This window comes from Mesoplodon bidens, assembly GCF_964165515.1.
Source record: "Mesoplodon bidens genome assembly, chromosome: 17".
Classification (NCBI taxonomy): Eukaryota; Metazoa; Chordata; class Mammalia; order Artiodactyla; family Ziphiidae; genus Mesoplodon; species Mesoplodon bidens.
This window is the reverse complement of record NC_138174.1, coordinates 31,858,152-31,865,667: the sequence shown is the minus strand read 5'-3', so window position 1 is coordinate 31,865,667 and position 7,516 is coordinate 31,858,152.

The following is a 7,516-nucleotide window of genomic DNA, read 5'->3' as shown; positions in this document are numbered from 1 at the left end:
CTTTTCCACTATTCCTGAGATATATGCATTCAGGGCTTTTACTCTAAGACAGACCACCATTAGCCATCTGAACATTTCTATTAATTTTCTAAAATTCCCTTGGGGTAAGATTGTCAAATATAGCAAATAAAAATACAATAAAGAGAAATATTGCGTGGGACATACTTATATTTTGAAAAATTATTCATAGCTTATCTAATATCCAAATTTAATTGGTTATCCTGTATTTTACCTAGCAACCCTATCTGGGGAACATATGGAATTTACTACCAAACCCTTGTTTCCTCAGGTTGATCTTGATGTGTTAACACTCAGAAAAAAAAACCCAAAAAACTAATAACCAAAGAAGACCAGCTAAATCTCCTTTGAAGCTGAAGGCTTCTCAATATTCCTTCCTTCCAAATTTTTTTTTTGGTAAATATTTCATATACTCTAATGAATGAAATATATGTATGTACTCTAATGAAACGAATATATGTGGATGTATGGTTAGGGTTTTCCTTAAAACTCTCCACAAGCCACCTCAGCTATTTTGCTCTCTTTGGACGACCTTGACTACCACTGTAGTGGGAGGTGGACACCAGAGGAGTGCTCACTCTTACCTTTGCAGTCTCTGTAGCCTCGGAGCCTTATTGACAGAAGTCAAGAAGGTGTCAGAACACTAGGGACAGCCACTCCTCTGCAGGCCACAGCAGCAAGGTTTAGGAGATTATCTGTGCCTTAGGAATAAGACTGCCCCCTGCAACTTCCACATTTCCATGATTAAGAGTCTAGAACTCTTTTTTTTTTTTTTTTTTTTTCAGTACGTGGGCCTCTAACTGTTGTGGCCTGTCCCGTTGCGGAGCACAGGCTCGGAACGCGCAGGCTCAGCGGCCATGGCTCACGGGCCCAGCCGCTCCGCGGCATGTGGGATCTTCACGGACCGGGGCATGAACCCATGTCCCCTGCATTGGCAGGCGGACTCTCAACCATTGCGCCACCAGGGAAGCCCATCGCCACCGGGGAAGCCCAGAGTCTAGAACTCTTGAAGTTCCTGAACAAGAGCTCACTCGCTGGAATGAGAGCCCAATTATAAGGATGAGAGAGCTCACAGCCTTGAAGCCATGAGGACTAACCTCACCATGCCTTTCACCCCTGTTCAGGTCAGTTACCAAAAAAAGGCCCAGGGACCCCAAGACATTCCAGACTCTTCATACTCATTGCCTCACTTCTTAGCTCCTGAACCATGTTAACTTTTCTGGAACAAATGGTCAACTGGCAAAAACATCCTTATGTTCTCAACTTCTTCTGTCAAAGTTCCTTTCATTTTTCTTGTCTAACTAAAGCCTGGCTTACTTCCCCTGGAGACCCTCAAATATAGCATTTATCTCCCACATTCCTTGTAAAAAGGATGAGATGGATTAGGCTGTTTCATTTTGACCACTTTCAGATCATTCTGTCTACCCTCCTCTTCCTTAAATAGACTCAACTTTTACTCCCCTGTCATCAGACTACAGTATCATCTGCTACATCTTTTGTTGCCACCATCCACTGTCCCATCCATCCCTTTGGCTAGTATGCTGCATCCCTTGAGGATTTATCTTACTGCTCCTCACTCCAGTACCACTCATATCACATGCTTAGTGATGACAAGTCCACACAAATCACCTTTCCAGTCAGTCCTCTGCACTCCCATTTTCTTAGCCTTCATTGGACCTCAGCCAACCACTCCTATGGCTATAATCTTGATCTTTTCATTATCCAAACACATTTTACCTCAATCATCTCATTAACGGATTACCAACCCCACCCCTTCTTCCCAGTTTGCTTCCTCAGTTACCTCAATTGGAACCATTTTTCACTCCCGCCACCTCCCAGTTTCCTACTACTTTTTCACTTTCTCTAAATCCCTAACCTCCTCTCCTAACCTCTTATCTAGTTTGAAATCTATGGCCAATCATTATACTCATTCACTTGTCATCTGCAAATACAGTCATCCCTCAGAATCCAGTATCCATAGGGGATTGGTTCCAGAACCCCCCTCCCCCTCCCAGGATACCAAAATCTGGTGATGCTCAAGTTTCTTATGTAAAATGGTATAGTGTTTCCATATAATCTGCACACATCCTCCCGTATCTTTAAATCATCTGTAGATTACTCATAATACCTAATACAATGTAAATGTTATGTAAGTAGTTGCTGGCACACAGCAAATTAAGGTTTTGCTTTTTGGAACTTTCTGGAATTTAAAACAAGAAAAATTTTCAGTCTGCAGTTAGTTGACTCCCCAGATGCAGAACCCATGCATATGGAGGGCCTACTGTACCCTCAACTCCCTTGTCCCCTTTCCCTTTGTTGTACTTGGTTAAATCACAACCTTGGTTAAAACAAGCTTTTGAGTACTTCTGTGACTGAATCCAGGCAGCTGGTATAAATGAGACAAAATCAAACTCACAATGATTGTTTTCACTTTAAACACATGATCATTACTTTCAAGGCAGAATTTAAGGCTGCCAGCCATCCTACCAATCCATTCATTCTCCCAGTCTCCTAGATTTGTGCTATGTACTTCAATCATCCCAAGCACCCCCATCCCATTCTAACTCTGGCTTAACAATGCTGCTTTTTACTTCATTGATAAAATAAGAGCAATCAGAAGAAATTTCCACATGCTCTAATCACCTATCTTTATCTCAATTCTACCTTCTTTTTTTGCTGTAAGTGAACTTCATATTCCTGACTAAGGCTAAATACTTCATGAATGATTAGACCCCATCCTGCCTTTCCTACTGAGAGACAACACTTCAGCAATTCTCCCCCTTTTTTTTGTAGCTCGCCAAACCTCCTTAAATTGGATTATTCCAATTAGATTATAATTGTGTCCTTATTTTTCCAATATTAAAAAAACAATACCTTCTCATGTCCCTACTTCCTCCTTTAGGTATGATCCCATTTTCCCTTGAAAGAGTTATCTATGTTTGCTGACTTTCTGTTTCCCATTACTCTTCTCCTCTCTCTTTTTAATCCACGTAAAGTATCCTTTAATCCCCACTATACCAGTGAAAACATTCTTAAGAAGGTCACCAATGATCTTCTTGTTGCTAAATCTAAAGGTTATTTCTCATATTTCACTTGACCTATCAGAGGCATTTGACTTAGATTATCACTCTGTCTTTGAAATACTTTCTTCACCTGACTTCTAAGATGCCACATTTACCTAGATTTCCTTTTACTTTTCTAGATATATCTTTACCATTTTCTTTGTCTCTCCAATTTCTACATGTTGAAATGTACAAGGCTCACTCCTTAAACTTCTTCTCTTTTCTAACCCTTCTCTCCCACTCCCCAGGGGATCTCATCCTGTTTCATTTCTAAATATTATCTTTACAACCTACATGTTTATTAATGCCTATGTTTATGTCTCCTGTCTGGACCTCTTCTCTGAACTTCAAAATCCGAATGCATCCAAATATTCCATATACACAATGTTTACTTGACGTTCCACAGGAACGTCTAATAGACATCACACACTTAACATTTCTCAAGTAGATCTGCTGATATTCCTCACCTCCAAATCTACTCTTACACTTGCCTTCCATATCTTCATTAATAGAAAATTCATCTGCCTACCTGTTCTAGCCAAAACCTTTGTGCTATCCCTGACTCCACTCATTCTCTGGTATTCTACATATAATTTGTCATAAAATCAACCGATTCTACTTTCAAAATATATCCTAAATTTATCCCATTCCTACCACCTTCACTATGACTCCTGAGTCACTTGCCTGCATTAATGCAATAGACTCCTAACTGATCTTCCTTCTTCTACTCTTGCCCATTTTGGCCTAGTTTCAACCAATCAGATAAATATCTTGTAAAGTACAACTTAGTTCATATCATTCTTTTCATACATGGTCTCCATCTCCTACCAGGCCCTATATTATTATCATTCCAGTGTCTCTCTGACTTTACTTTCTACCACTATGTCCTCCTTAATTCCACTCTGACCACACAGGCTTCTTTGTTCTTGCTTGAAAGACATAGTCAGACCTCCACCTCAGGGCCTTTGCACTTGCTGTTCCTTTATATGAAATGCTCTTCCCTCAGAGAGTCACATGGCTATCTCTTTTGCTTCATTGATTTTAACTCAAAAGTCCATCTTTTCAGTGAAGCCTTATCCACTTTGTCAAAATTTTATGTCCTTGCCTCCATCCTGACACTTTTTTCCCTCTTTACCGAATTTATACTTTTTAGACTCTATCACTTCTATAAATTTCTTAGCTACTTTTTTACTGTTTATCTTCCCCACTAGACTCTAAACTCAATAAGGTCAGGAATGTTAGTCTGTTTCATTCTCTGCTACATATCCTCAGTGTCTTGGCACATAGAAAATGCTCAAATATTTATTGAATAAATGAAAGAAAATATGAACACTCATATGGAAGATGTTCCTGAATTTGTGAGGCATATAAAATGACTAACATTGTAGATTTGATTCACCTTATCTGTTCCTGGGTATTTTATGGATGCAAACATGATTTTTCAGGAGACTAGGGAAAGAGGCCTAGAGAAATGTGTGTATTAGGGATAATTGCTTGGGGAATGAGATTATTTTAAGTGAATGAATGTTGTTTTTATGGAGTAAATAGCATTTAGTAAACTAAAACTATTAGAAAGAAACAGCAGACCATTCTAGATGTGGTAGAGCATTTAAGTAAAGTAGCAGAGGAAGGAGGGAGATTTGTGAATAAAATGGCCAGCTTTCTTAGCTATAGTAAGTCATCTTTTGTATTGAAAAGGACCAGGAATCAGAAAATATAAGCACTTGAGCAGAAATGAAGCTTGATTTCTCATTTTTCAACAGGCTATGTTAATATTTGTCCTACCCTGATTTTCATAGTGAGCTTCTATGATTATCAAATGATATGGATACAGAAATACGCCGTAACTTCTGAAGTGCTACACCAATGCAAGGGATTATTTCAGGGTGCCACCATCCAAGAAATGATCCCATAGGGAGTGTGAAGCAATAGACAGTCAAAAGAATGAAAATCCTAATTTATCTAAAAGCCTATTGTTGGCTACTGGGGAGAGGCAGAATGTGGGTAAACCAGCATGGTCTTATGGATTATTGTAGTCTGTGGTGCATAAGAGGTTAAGGCAACTGATTTGAAATCTAATAGAATTTCTGGGTGTAGTGTGGAGTCTGCTCCCAGTATCTCCTCGGGGCTATAATGTGACTTGTAGTGGAGGAGAGACTGAAGGCGTAAAGTAGCTTTCAGAAATCTGTGTGCAAAGTAAACAGCATCTGGCCAGTCACTTTGGTGGCCGTGTTTCCAGGGAGGTATCACCAGGGAGTCTGCGATAAATGCCTTGGTAATATTACAAACGGGGAAGACAAAAGATGGTGAGCCACACAGAGCAAAACAAAAGGTCATGGGCTTTGAGGTTGAACAGATTCTGGTTTGGCTAATAGGAGTGACAAATCCTGGTAAAGCTAAAGAAAATGTGGCAAATCAAAATACTCTAACTAAGCCTACACACAGGTCTTACTACTTTTGTAGTTATGAAGTTTTTCCTATTTCTAACCTCCTGCAGCAATTTAAGCCTGTCTCTTCTTTTATAGTGGTCATAAAATTATTCAGCCTCCTTTTAAAATACAGCTGCTGCATTTGACTCTCTGATCTCCTGCAACACTGAATTCCACTGTGTGCAGAAGTATTTCATTTTATTGGTTTTTAAATTTTCTTGCTGTGCCATTCATATGAGTACTTATTCTCATATTGTGCAATGGCATTTTAAGCTTGGAATTGATAACTTTGTTCCCCTTGTACCTTTCCTAATCTTAAATGGTACAATTAAGTTCCTTTCTAACCATGCTCATTGTCAGACTGGAGAAACCAGGTTTTTATAATCTTTCATTGCATGTCAGTCCTGCCGGACAACTTACCTCCCTCCCAGGCCTAATCTGGACCTTTCCAAGAAACACACTGCTCCCTACCCTATAATCACCACCAGACAGCAATTGTGAGATACGGTGAAAATTGTGAGGTCATTACCTGACAAAATCTTGCATTTAGGAAATGCTTTTATCTCTAAAGATACCCGTTGTTCTTCACCGACAATCTCAGCATTGCAGATGGCACTCAGCCTGGAAGGAGGAACGTGCCTGTCAGTGTGTGTCTGTGGTGGCTCCTTGTAAGGAGTTCGTCCCATCTTTGTTCCCCACCAGGCAGAGAGTATGAAGATTGCTAGAGAGGTCTTGTGAGTCTCCTGGAAGAGAACCACGTTTGCTGTCGCTGCAGGATGGGCTTGTAGTGTGGTCAACAAAATACCAAATAAAATAAAACAGAACACTGAGCAATTGCTAGAGGCAAAGAAGAGTGTCAGTCCAGCTTTTGCTATGGTTGTGCTTTAAGCATCAGTGCATGTAAGAAGCCCCAGACTGGCACTAGGATGATGCTGTGTAATTGGAAACAGGCAAAGCAGAGATGCTGGTTCTTTTTAAATATCTGCAGGTTTTAGTAGTTCTGTGTACCTTCCTTTTAAAAAGATGAAAAATCCTCCAAAGGGGTTCACAACTGAGTATTCACCCCAGTTACAGCTCTTTGACATGTCCACGTGGCATCTACCTCAAGGATGGTTGGACCAACTCTGTTATGAGCCTGCCTCATGCAGGTAGGGGCTTGTATTTTTGAGGACAACAGCAAGACTGCTTTGATGTTGTTTGACGTCAACTCTTCAAGCATTATGCATGGCACAGGCTTTTCCTATTGTCAAATAATAACGTGAAGCGAGGAAGCATCAGCTGGTGACTCATCTCAGATATTCTAAGGTCCAGAAATGCAGATAAGCTTGGCAGAAGTCACACAGATAGCCAGTGCAGGACTCTGAAATGCAGGGCCAGGACTAGGATGAGACGCCAAAACCCTTTTATCTATCCTCATCCAATTTTGTTTTGGGTGCCAAATGTAAGGAGGAGCAATAGAGATAAATAATGTCTCAAGAAAATATTTAAACCAAAAGTAGTACAAAAAAATCCACGATGAACAAAATATCAAAACTTTAGATTTAAAATAAAATTTTAAATAAAGACAGCCCAGGACAACTGATTTTTTCCTTTGCCTCAGGCTCTGATATAGGTTGGCATGATACTGCCGCAATGGTACAGACCTCCTTATCTGCACAGTAGATGTACTGGGGCATGATAACATCTAACTGCTCTTGGTTGTGTAAAGTTTATTCCATGACACGTTTCTTAGGAATATCTAAGATTCCACACACAAAAAAATATCAAACACCTGGAGTTTACTCTTGTTTCCTTGAGCGTTACGTTCCTATTGCCATCGTTGAAGGCATTGCTCAGTGGATTGAAAATGGTACAATATTGTGATTCTTTTTTTTCTAAGCTCAGATTACTAATATATAGAGGGGTGATGATTTGTGTGTGTGTGTGTTGTTTTATTGGATATATTTTTTAAAACCGCAGACCCAAAGAGGAAGAAGAAAAAAAGAACATATGATTTCTATGGAATAT